The sequence below is a fragment of the Equus caballus genome, chromosome 18, assembly GCF_041296265.1.
Source record: "Equus caballus isolate H_3958 breed thoroughbred chromosome 18, TB-T2T, whole genome shotgun sequence".
NCBI lineage: Eukaryota > Metazoa > Chordata > Mammalia > Perissodactyla > Equidae > Equus > Equus caballus.
In genome coordinates this window covers 65,711,881-65,725,562 of record NC_091701.1, presented here as the reverse complement: position 1 = coordinate 65,725,562, position 13,682 = coordinate 65,711,881, and the positions used below count along the sequence as shown (strand labels likewise).

The 13,682-nt window shown below is 34.4% G+C and overlaps 1 protein-coding gene across 15 annotated transcripts in view; it reads right to left on the bottom strand.

Moving 5' to 3' along the window:
• The window catches only part of GULP1 (GULP PTB domain containing engulfment adaptor 1), a 271,776-nt gene that overhangs the window by 179,677 nt on the left and 78,417 nt on the right, over positions 1-13,682 (bottom strand). For 13 of the 15 annotated variants that reach the window (XM_023622181.2, XM_070242049.1, XM_023622174.2 and 10 more), the window contains one exon: positions 2,470-2,601. The gene's annotated coding sequence lies outside the window, so the exon portion shown is untranslated. Of the gene's footprint in view, positions 1-2,469; positions 2,602-9,910; positions 10,044-11,495; positions 11,560-13,682 lie in introns of those variants that run through there. The other 2 variants (XM_070242051.1, XM_023622175.2) reach the window with 2 other exon arrangements.

Genomic DNA, 13,682 nt, shown 5'->3' with positions numbered 1-13,682 from the left:
TAAAGTTCGGCATTCTCACTACTTAAGCAGCCCAGATTCGGTTCCCCATCGCAGAATCACACCACCTGTCTGTCAGTAGCCATGCTGTGGCAGCGGCTCACATAGAAGAACTAGAAGGACTTACAGGTAGAATGTACAACTATGTACTGGGGCTTTGGGGAGGAAAAAAAAAAGAGGAAGATTGGCAACAGATGTTAGCTCATGGCAAATCTTCCCCAGCAGGAAAAAAAAACAAAAGAAATTGGTGCTAGTGGGGCCAGCTCACTCGCTGAACGGTTAAGTTTGCGTGCTCCACTTCACCAGCCCAGGGTTCACCAGTTCAGATACTGGGCGCGGACCTACACACTGCTCATCAAGCCATGCTGTGGTGGCATCCCACATAGAAGAACTCGAAGAACTTATAACTGGGATGTACAACTAGGTACTGGGGCTTCGGGGAGAAAAAAAAAAAAGAGGAAGATTGTCAACAGATATTAGCTCAGGGCCAATCTTCCTCATCAAAAAGCATACCTAAAAAAAAGAAAGAAATTGGTGCTAGTTATTAAAGCAACCCTTTTAAAAAAAAATCCCACTTTTGCCATATTTTCCTCATTTCTGTTAATGCCATCAATATGCTGCTCTTGCCTAAAAGACCCTCTCCACTTCTAGCACTTCCACCACTTCTAGCGTCCACCACTTCTAGCACTGCTTTGTTTCTTATTTACACTACTCTCACCCTAGATAAAGCTTCTACTGCTTCTCATTTGAACTCTTACAGAGTTTAGAAACATTGCTTCTTGGGCAAACTTGATCAGATTTGACATCTGTGGGAAAAACTCATCAGTAGACAACCCAGAACCTGCATCTCAACACATTAGTTACCAACTAGTCTTTCCTTGATATGATTCAATTCTTACACTGCCATGGTGTATTATATTCATTTGTTTGTCATGCATGTCTCATCCACCACACTGTAAGCTCCTCAGGAGTGAAGATCATGACCTCGTCATCTTTTTTTCTCAGTTCCTACCACAGTGGCTGGCAAATAGCAAGTGTTTAACAGATGCTGATGAAAACGAAAGGAAAAGTCTACAAATCATCCTCCCTTCCTTTGGGTCTGCTCTCTCTTCATTGGTCTAACACACATATCATTTCCAGATTAAGCTTCTTAAAGGACTGCACCGATCATCGTATTCCCCTGCAACTGTCCTCATCATATTATGATGAAATACAAATGCCTAAGTTTAAGAATCCAAATCACAAACATATTTCCCAATACTCTGCTTTATCTACCCTATCGTTCCAATTTCCTGAATATCCCCTGTGCTCTCTCAGCTCTGTAACTTTGCTCCACCTTGGTCCTCCATTTAAATGTTCACATGCCAAAGTTCTACCTACCCTGAAAAGTATGTCTCAACTGATCTCTCATTTGCGCAGTGCTCTTCAGTTCCCAAGCTTAAAGTATTATCATCAGCAATTGCCCTTTCCTTTTACTTCTATCTTGGCACTTAGTACACCCTACCTGTACCTAAGGAACTGAAATAGGTTTCTTAGCTTGTCATATTTTATTGAAAATTAGGAGAGGCAAGAAACTATTTCTGTACCATCCTGTCCCTAATGTCTCCCGTCACCACCACCATAGCTGAAATAATCACAGTGCTTAAGCTTAGTGCAATAATGTTTTCAATAAATATTAACTGCATAATGTACACTTGCTATCATTTATAAATACTGTATTTTTAGATAGAATGGAAAGATTATGCGTATATAATATCCACTTTTCTTCTAGGCTTAGTGAGAAGATGCTACTACTTGCAACCAAAATTTAGAATCTTAACTTAATTTTGAATTTTTTCTTCAACACAAAGTATATTTTATTAGGGAAATTCTTTGAATAAAAAATATGTCAGTGGGTCAACAAACATTTTCAAAAATAGCTAATGAAAACTATAACTCATTGCCACCTTCTAGAGGTAAATTCAGCAACAAGAATAAAAAGCCTTCAAAATATTTTAGCCATTAAGCTAATTTCAGTAACTCTACTAATGCAAAATGAATGATGTATACATCATTTTATCTATAAGGATATTCTTTGAATAATAAACAAAATCTAAAAAACATTTTTAAATCATTTAAGTTTATATTAACAAATGCAATGGAAAATTCGAAACATTAATGCATATTCTCAAATAGAACAAAATAGATTTGTTTCAAAAAAATAAAGAAATTCAATGAAGAATACATATAGTATTATCCAACTTTGTTTAAAGGGAAAAAACAACAAAACAGAAATAAGTGATATAGAACAAAATGATAGAAGTTATTTTTAGAAAACAGGCTCATTTGTTATTTTAATTTTATTCTGTTTTATGTATGTTACCGTTTTATACGTTTTTTAATACCTGGTACAAAACAAAAACCGCTTTTATAATTTAAAATCTTTTTTCGAAATTGTGGAAAGTACATAAACAAACAACCATTTACTCTTACCTGGGTATGCTCAAATACAGCTGAAAGAACATACAGATGCTTGGCTTTGGATAGTTTCAATCATACAGTTGCCATCTGAGTTCTCCTTCAATCACTTTCTCTCCTATGTATACCAGATGGAATCACATGGAACTAAAAAGAAACGTAAAATTGGACTTAGTGGAATTAACCAATAATTACATTTGTGTGTATTTTAATTTAGAAGTTACAATACATACTCAAAAATTCTAAGTATTTTTTTGTGCAAGTTCAAGAAAGCTAGCCAATAACAGGAAAGCAATGATGAAACGTAATTTTTTTTGAAAAGGTAGAGTAACAGATTGCTAGATAAGGGGAAATAGCAAGAGTGCTAGATAAGTTAAATGTTTTAACTCATGGATATGTTACTATTAAAACACAGTCATGGTTGGTTGACAATTTACCCCTTTCTCCCTTGGCCTGCACAACAGCCAGCCCCAGCTATCTCCTTCCTTATTAGCCAGTTAGACCAACCAAGTGCATACTCTGTACCTGATTAAGATAAAACGGAATTTTAGAAAGCACCCATCTGTTTTAACTTTCATTCCACTTGGACTGCTATAGAGAAGCGTTGAGGTAGCTTAACCTTCCATTCATCCTCTTGATAAACCAGAACAGACATAGCAGCTGGTTGAGATTTTTACATTTTATTCCAACAGACAAAGGAAAAAGTCCTTCCAGATGCAACAACACAAATTACGCCTTCCCTTGTTCAGTCATTTCAAACATACCTCTGACATAGATACAAACAGTAGCAAAAAAATTCACAGTAGAGTATTTCTTCTTGCCAAAACAGCAAAAACAGCTCTTTTTTTTTGGCAAAAAGACAAAAACATATCTGACTCTTTTTTTTCTGCCTCCCTTCATAACTTTGATCCAGACCATTGGTAAAGCCAGACCTGTATTTTTGACTTTCCCAAATTATAAGTAAAGACAGATCTCAAATATTTTATTTTGGCCTCTTTGTCTGTATCTAAGTCATCCGACTATTCTGAAAACTATCTTTTTCCATCTTAGCCACAAGTTTCTTTGGAGGTCTGCTTATCTATATGTTCACCCTATTCTGTTTCATTTTCTAACATAACTTTAGAGAGAAAGAAAGAAGGGATCTTAGTTAAGGTGGCCCCACAGGCAAATTCCGAGGTAATAATTCAAGTAAGTGAGTTTATTTGGGAAATGCTAAGGGAGAGGGTTATAGGAAGATCATGAACAGCATCTGCCACAGAAGGGAACAATTTTCACATTGGAATTAAAATATAAGCAGGGTATGAATTTAAGGTCATTTATAGATATTTTATAATTTTAGTGAAAAAATGTTTCTCTGCCCAGTGATGCTATTATTTATTAAATCGTATGGTATTCTCTTAGCACTTACTGAATCTTAGGGTATACAAATCATACAATTCATTTTACTTTTCCTCAAAATGTAAAGGCTGCATTATCACATACTTCCAGCTTGAGAACTAGATCTCTTCATCCTGGACAGGAAATTTCAAACATAACACAGCAAAAGGTAACCGTGAAACTATGTCATGATTTCTAAAGTGATTAACCAGATCATTTTTTTTTTCTTTTTTATCTCATGGAGAGGGGGTAAAGGAGAGACAAAATTAATTCTCTTTTAGCCTAATGGTAATTTCCCTATTTTGTGCAAATATTGGTCTTATGAAAAGAAATAAGAAAGAAATCACCCAAGATAACAAACGTAAGTAACTGTTCAAAAAAATCTCATTCCAAAATATTACAGCAAAATAAATATTTTCCTTAAAACGGTTAATTCAACTTAACATCACCACAGCTTTTATTTCGACCTCAGATTGACCGAAATCCAGTCTTACTGTGGGAAAGACTTTTCAACCTAGAATATTCTATGCGATGTGACAGAATACAGAGGAGCACAAAAATATCCACATCAAAAAACAAGAATGAACATATGCCTACTTCTATCTTTCTTCTTGCAGGAAAATGACAGATACTCTGAAGTGCATCTATTATTCCATGTCTGATATGATTAGATTTGTTCATATAAAGAGCATTTTAATATTCTTGCGAAAAATGAGATGTGCTTCTAAGCTGCTCTTTTGAACATATTTTTATTTTAAAATATAAAATCTTGATTTCCGATTTGAATGATTCTTAAAATTTGAGCATAAACATAATACACTCAATTTTATAGTTTTGCCTCCATTTATTTCATATTGTCATGAAATTTGAAGATGTGTATGAAATTAAATGAAGCCAACCATTTCTTTACAAAAAGCTTCATTTTACCCAACAGCATTAGTTTAAGGAAAACATTATTAACATTGCAATATGACTAGATGCTTCAATTTTTTAATGCAACACTTATATCTTTATTTTTTAATTTATTTTATTTTTTTTGAGGAAGATTAGCCCTGAGCTGACATCTGCCACCAATCATCCTCCTTTTTGCTGAGGAAGATGGGCCCTGAGCTAACATCCATGCCTATCCTCCTCCACTTTATATGTGGGATGCCTACCACAGCATGGCTTGCCAGATGGTGCCATGTCCACATCTGGGATCCAAACCGGCGACCCCCTGGCTGCCGAAACAGGACGTGCAAACTTAACCACTGTGCCACCAGGCCGGCCCAATATTTCTATCTTTAAATATTCCACACACAATAAAACCAACCTAAACAAACAAGCCAGGCTAAAAGGTATTTCTACCTGTCATCAAATGAAATAGCGACTATCATTATCATGATCTTAAAACTTTTCAAAATCATGTTTTACTACTTATTTTTCTTTTTATGGCTAGCTCCAAGAATTTAGCAATATTTCAATCTAATTTGCAAAAGGTTGCAAAAAAATGTTTTCCTGGATATCCATTTTTTATCTCCCACAGGCATCTAAATTCAAAGTATTCAAAATCAGATCCTTGTCCCATGATTTCCTTTTTTCTTTTCCTTTTATTTTACTTTGTCCAGTGATTTAATTAAGTAAACAGTACCTTTTCATTCTAGTTGCTCAAGCCAGAAACTTGGCGTTATCAATCCCTCTTATTTCCCTTACCATCTTTGTGCAAATAATTCAGAATAAATTCAATTCTACTTAATATAAAAGACTCCATTTTGTTTCCTCTCCCAGTTTACAGCCTCATCAACCCATCAGTAGTCAGACATGTTTTCGCTAACAAGTAATCTGGCCATACCTCCCTCTGGACAAAATCCAAAGGCCTTAGTATGCCTTAACATCTTAATCCAAATGCTTTAGCAACTTTTCTTAAAGATGGTTCTCAAATGCTTCACCCTAATCCTCTAGACAGACAAAGAGTACACACACAGTGACTTGGGATGATTGTCATAAATGGCTTGGGGCAATCATTTCCTGTACATTCGAGTCTTCTCATACTACAGCAGCGGCGTATGTAACTATACCCCTGTGCTCTAAGGAAGGTAAAGTTGGAAAATTAATTTAGTTCATTAAACAAATATTCATTGAGCACCTACTGAATGCCCAATTGTACTAGTCATTAGGGAGAGGAAAATACGTCTATCTACTCCTTTACATTTGTCAATGTGATAAAGACTTTGTCAATGGCAAAGTCAGGTGCTGAAGAAATACAGAGAAGGTTCAGTTAAGTCTTCCTTAGAAAAGATGGAATCTGTGAACCTTTAGTTTAGAAGTTGTCCACTGAACAAACTGGAAAAGGCCATAGTTGGTAGAGGGAACATCATAAGCAAAGGCACAGGAATAAGAAAGAACATACCACTTTCAAGGATGGGCAAGTAGTTAGGTATATATGATCTGAAAACAGGATGCTTACAGGAGACTGTCGTATAAGAAATTTTAGTGGTAAAGTAAAGCCATATCAAGAAGACTCCTGACTGTCATGCTATGAAATTTGGATTTGACCCTAAAGGCAATAGAAGTATGATAAAACTGGGAAGCGGTGCAATAAGATATGTATTTTAGGAAGATTATGGGGTAAATATGGCTCTGAAAAGGCAATGAGAGAAGGTGAGACAAGCAAATTACTTCTTAGAAATCTGTGTATATTTGTTAAATAGTAATGCAAAATAGAAATAGACTCCAGGCATTCATACTTGTAAGATGTAAAATTAGAATGGTCCTCTGAATTTAATTTATGTAGGAATAAAGCAAGACCAAGACCACTCTGATCCTGGGCTTTCCTATTCTCAGAGATGTCAGTCTGGACCAAGAATTCACACCATCTGTTACTGTTTATATGCATTCTAAGTTCCCCACCCTCAGCTCTCAGTATGGTAAAGAAAAAAGTGATAGTGGATGAGACATGACAAACCATTTCAGAATTAATAAAAATTTTAAATTTACCAATTTAAAAATAAATTCAGTCTAGTTCTTTTCTCTACATTTGACATGAAACTTTTAGCAGTGCTTTGAAGCTGTCACCAGAAGGAAATTTTCCTAATTAGAAGAAGTAGGAGAACAATTAGCAAGTCATTCACTCTTCTTGCTAAAATCAGTGAAAAACACAAGTCACTTTCTGTGTAACTTTTGGTTATTATACTTTTCAGCTTAAATAGGTTATGGTAGAGTCTTTGTTCTTTTTTTAACATTAACTCTTCACAAACTCTGATCTCTCAAATATTGAGAGCTTTTTATGGAAAACACAGTCTAGGCACTGAGATGGATCTAAAGTAGTGACAACTGGCCACAGGTTAATAATTTACTTGAGTTAATGAACGATGTACGGCAGAGTGAAATTCATACCAGGGTAAAGGAACATTTTTAATGCAATGGGAATTTAAAGAAGAAAGTAAATCTGACCACAGAAAAGAATGGAAATTTCAGCAATGTTTGGAGAAAGGATAGGGAAAAAGAAAGAAGAAAGAGCAAGAGAGTTAGGGGGTGAGAAAGAGCAAGAGAGCCCGAGCAAAAACAAGAGTGAGAGTTAAGGGAGAAAAAGCATTTCTCCATCAGTAATCCAAAATTCTGGGATTTACTCTGTCTAGGCCAATAAGGTGACATGTACCTTCCTAAACAATCACTGGGGGCATAGAATTGCTGATTGGCTTAGGCCAGGAGATACAGATATGGTCAATTCTCCTAAATCACATGACTACTCCACATGATGACAGGTGAGTTCCACCAACGAAAATCTGGCCTATTACAAACACAGTGGTAGGGAAATTAACAAATAAACACTAACTACACATCATACAAATTTAGAAAGAAATAAATGAGACAATCCATACACAGCAATCACAGTGCCTGGTACATAAAAGTAGGACTTAGAATGCACAATAATTATTATTACTTCTGTTGGATTGTTTAAAAGTTCCATGCTTTCATATCATAATGGCAACTGTAACATATATCTTTGTACACAAATATTTGTGTTCATCTCAAAGTATTCCTTTATTATGGCTTCCTAGAAGTGAAATTACTAGGTCAAAAAGTATTTGATCTTTTAAGCACTTTCATACATATCACCAAGTTGTTTTCCAGAAAGATATACCAACAAAGATTTTCTATAGCAGATGATAATGCTAATTTCAACCACAGTTGCCAGCAACGATCTTTTCTAATCTTTTGACAAGTTGATTGTCAAAAATTTGTCTCTTTTTCTGAAATGTATACTTCTTTAACAGAAAGTAAAGCACAACTTTCATGTGTTTAATTTATAAAATACTGATTTTATAATTTTTATTTTCCTTTTCGTGTGCTTTTTTATTTTTATGACATTTTAATGGGGTTTTCTGAGATTCTGATACAAACATTATGTCTCAGGACCTCTGAACTTTTTATTCCTTCTGCCTTCATTGCTCTTCTCCCAAATGATTATATGCACTCACTCACTTCCTTCATTAGATTAGGAAAGGCTGGTTTTCCTTAATGCCAGTTATATATTTTATCTACAAAATAAGGTAAGTTGCTAACCCTTACATTAAGACCTTAGCTATGAATTAATACAAAGACATTAAAGTAACTAAGTCATTATCAAAGGTGTCAAAGAATTTTATTTAATTAATGGTTAAAATTTTCCTTGTCTAATATATTTTATAGATTTAAATTAGGTATAATTTAAAATTAGGTTACATTTTTTAATTAATTATCTTATTTAGTTTATCTTCTAACATTAGGACTATTTTCAAAACACTGCAAATATGGATTTTAACACCAACTTCTTTGGTAACAGAACTAGAATTACATCTAACTTTTCCAAATATTCCCCATATTTTCCTTCCTTCCTTCTTTCCTTTCTTCCTTCTTTCTTTCTGTTCTTCTTTCCCTCCTTACTTCATCTCAGAAGACAAAAATTACGAGTCAGTATACATTACTGTAGTATTTTAATATATTGAAACATATTCAGGTGATGAAAGAAAATATTTATAAAACACTTATGCTAAAAGCCACCCTTCATTTTTAAAAGATTTTATATTACCACCAAAAGCTGTAAAACTACCTAAATATATTTCACTGCGTATGGAAATAAAGCACCTATTCAATAAATGTTCTTATTAAGCTTTTTTGTAAATAGCCACACAATAGAGGCTGTTCAAATGAAAGAAATCAAGAAACTGTGGAGGACTCCTTAATGAAAAATTGGGCCAGAAAGCATTCATTAACTTGGATTACATAAAAAGTCATTAGTTTAATTTTTCCAGTCCTGTGGAGTTTAATTTTATTCATGTTAATATCCATGAAATGAGTAATGAATTTAAAGGCAAATTTCGGTGAGCCGTAATTCAGTGTTCCAATTTCCCACAGTTAAGGCAGGGGGTGGGGAGGGAAGTTTTACTAATCCTTGTCTCTATTCTAAACTAATTGCAATATCACCATAATTGGATATAATTAACTTAAATTATACAAACACTGTTCAATAAAATCTGCAATACCTTCTGTTTCAAAATAATGCAACACAAAAAAGTGTATAAAAGTATCTACTGTTAACCAACAATTATTATTTCACAGATGAGGAAATAATCTCAGAGATGCTAGCATCGCAAGTATTTTATAAGATGATTGGTTACGTTTCAAGGCTTTTCTCCAGCAAACAAACATTTTCAGTATCAAGATTGCACGATCATTCTTTATGTTATTCTCATATAAAATATTAATATGCCATGTTAAACTGCTGCCCTTTTTTGCTCAATGGTATTTTCACATAACAGTATACATTTCAATCTTCATTTAATTTAGTGTATACATACATTATGCTTTTCTACCACTACTGCCACCTGCCCACGAAAAAAACAAAAACAAAAACAAAACTACATTCTCATAATAGCACCTTGGGTTTCCTTTGCAGACCTGTAGCTCTTCCCTGCCCCCTGACAGTTCATGTTTGCCTGGAGGTGACTCAGTGCCAGTTGCAAGACTGGCCGATGAGAGCACCATGACCCTAGTCATAATTATTCACTCAAGAACGGAAATATGGATTAAGTTAAAACAAGGAAAATCAAATCAGCACCTTTTTCTAAAACTGTTTAGAAGGCAGGATCCCCTTCCACTTGAGGTGACAAACTGAAGGACTGAAAGTCTAGTAACTATCCGCTCCTCAGGTTTCCTGCCTTCAAATGAATCCAACTCAGTGGGAAACAGAGCTATGAGAGAGAAATAAATATAAGTGCCTGGATTCAGCCATGCCTGAAGCATCACTCTAGAACTTTCTATTATGATAACCAATACATATTTTGTTTTGCTTAACTGAGCTAAGTAAATCAAATACAACCAAATAATCACTCTCAAATATATGTTATTTGCTAACACATAATATACATTTTATTGAATTTTTATGTGATTTTTGCTAAATTAAGCCAACAGCATAAAATAATAATGAGCTAAAATGATTGATTGATATACTGAAAAAAGTTAAAATTGTCTACAAAATTGTTAGTCAGCAAGTCTTTTGGTGTCTTGAAGATATCTGTTATGGTTAGAAACTGAAAAAAGACATGGAAGTTCAGATGAGTCTCGGCAGATTTTTCAGAATTAGGAGGGCAGAACTTACATACTTTAAAATGTGTGTTTTTTCTTAAGAAAACATATAATATATTTAGGTTGGAGTATTATATTAATCACATCTTCACTTCTGTTGAAGACGGTATAAATGTGATCAGTTTAAACAACTGTAAATAAACAGATTCAGGATGGATATAAACAACTTTATAAGTATGATATGTGATAGGTGATGTGGAGTATTTAGTAATTAAAAAATTACACAGGATGAATAATCTCTCTTCATGCCTGATGAATTAACGTTATGTTTTACATGAAAGCAAATAAAGGACTGATCAGCAGCTGACTAGAATTATTCCAACCTGATTCTACTAATAAGGTGCTTTCTCGTTTCTTTGAAGCTCTTCACAAAGGTAATAGGTAAGTAAATCTTTTGTGCCTTACTAACTGGTCATACAAGTTTCTAGAGCAATTGTTTGCTTTGACACCTGGACCTTTCATAGCTTTCCACTGTCTGATAAGGATTTGATTATCTACTATGTGGTATCTGAATAGCTTATCAAAACTAAAAACTTAAATTATCAGTGTTTAGAGAACTGGAAAAATAAACTCAACTTTATTTTATAAAAGACTTAAGAATATATCAGATACTTAGGTCTACAATTTCACAATTTCATTTTGAAAACTGGGTGTACAAAATCCTATAAGGCACCAAAAAATTTCTCCCCAAGTATCAGCTGTAGAGAAATAAAAGTTTAGCTTACTGAAGCTCATTTTCTTCATCGTTCACTTGGAAAAAAAATTATGACCATTTCTCTGTTTTCTTAAATAGACTCAAATATAATATGTTATCTCAATATGCATTGCTCCACAAAGGCACCTGATTCTTCTCTGGAATTTTCTTCTCCATTTCTCGCCCTCTCTTTTAGACCTTAGCCTCATGTCAAACAGAATTCAGTAAACTATAATCACTGAAGAAAGAAATCATGGATTACAAATATATATTTGAATCATTCCTTCCCCCAATCCCACAGGATAGAGTCTATGCTATAAAATGAATATTTAAAATACTTATAATGAACAAGCATTATATTTACCCAAGCTATGAACATCTTTCTCTTCAGCCTTCTCTGTTACACATTTTCCTCATCAGAAGGGAGTCATTTCTATCTTGACAAAACATGAAAAATATCGCTAACTTTTTCAGTTATTCTTCAGTTACGCTGTGATATATGAAGATAGCTCCTATCTGGGAGCAAACAAGACTGTAATCATCTCATTTGAGCCTAATCTCCAAGATGCCAAAATCCAACGACATGGTTTAGCAAGCCTTTTCTTTGTTCACAGACTTATCAGAATAATGAAAAGTGTGGGAATGCCATCATAATTAGATCAAGTCTAATTTCATTTGATAATTAAATATTTTATATGTGAGTTAGGTCAAAGTGACCTACAGAGCACTTGCCACATGATGCTAACAAAACCTATTCTTCTCTCTCCCGGGGTATTTTCAAAGGAGTTATATAGGAAAGCACTTCAAAAGTGAAAGGTACTATACAAATATGAGATCACGTTACCAGCCAAAAAGGATGCATTCCAGGAGAAGTTATGACTTGTGCTGAAAAGGTAAAATTTACAACCAAATTTCCTTTTTCCAGCAAGTGATGTCAGAGTCCACACTTGCGTGTAAACTTTTGAAGACATTTCATAAGAATTCAACACTGAGCGAGAGAAAATAGAAGATCACGTAAGACCAAGTATATCCAATTTCCAAGTTCAAAGAAGAAAATGATCAAAGACCAGTCCTCATAACGCTCTGAATCTATTAGTAAGAGGAAAGTCCTCATGTTAGCCAGAGCACCTGCTCAGTGCTGTGCACTGGGGCCACAGATAAAGAAACGGAGCTTCGAATCTAGTTGAGGAGGCAGACATGCAAACAAATGACAGCTTGCTTTTATTAATGCTAAAACAGATGTCATCCTATTAAGCACCTGCATCTAACTTAATTCTTAATTTCTAAATAGTAATCTATTCAAACTAAGTCAGCTGCTGATGGTGATGAATCTGTAAGATTTTCTAACTTTTTAAAATGTTTTCCCCGTATAATGACATTTTATTTTCAAAACAACCTTGTCCCATATGTAGGGCTGTGTTTTCCTCCTTTTACCAAAAAGAGAATCAATACTGAGAGATGAGTTAAAAGCAACAGAGCTAAGAGCACAACTCAGGAATTCCGACTCTTTTAATTTCCTTTTCACAACTGGAGGCTAACACTTTAGTTGGCATGCTAAAATCTTGTGTACTATTTATCATTTTATTTCACATTTTTGGGGGTGAACTGTGTTTATGGATAATACTGGAAAAGAAAACCCTCAGCCATTGTGGCTAAAGCATGCTCTTGTGAGAAAGCTATTCTAAGCTGTGAATTCCTTATTGTCAAATGAAATAATGATGAGGTTTTTTTTTTCAATTAGTACCTGCCAAGAAAACCGACTACATAAGAAAACAGACACAGTGTGAAGTCTGAAAGAATATATCAGATACTTGTACACCAATGAAAATTGCTGCCTAATCAAGGAAACCATACTATTCAACCTACTTGCATCTTGCCAGCTGAATTATAAGCAGAGCAATCACAGGCTCACTGTAATGTCTGAATTAGACAGAAATGGCATCACTTTCTTTGTATCTGGTACATAGTAAATGCTCAATAGATATTTGGGAAGGATTTAGCAGGGGAGGCAAAGAGCGCTAGAAAGGAGAAAAATCTTATCAATAGGTCATCAAGTTCCACCTGGCAAAAATCAAACAAAACAACAACACACACACAGTTAGTTAAACAGAAGTAGCACCACATTTGACAGATTGAAGGACAACCTCATCTCACATTTTAAAAACCCTACCTCTGCTTTTTGCCAATGTTACCTGTGTAGTCTTTGAGTACTTGCTCAGGGACTTTGCAGAGAAGTATTGTATTCAAGATGGAGACAACACTCTGAGATGCAATCTTTATCACTTTTGACAACTGAAAGAGTCTTACCGACTTACAGATGTCACCGTTATTAAGTAAGTTTAACTCCCTGTAGAAGTTGTTAAAGTATTTTTAAGCCCCACCTTTGGATTGAAATAACTCATGAAGTAGTTAATGAAAATTAAATTGGAAGGAAAATTTGTGAATTAAATGAGGGAGCTGACAATTAACATATGCAGTGAGATTCAAGAAAAGCCTAGAAAAATAACCGAGAAACAGTTACTTCTCATTAATTGATTGCTTCATCAAGGAA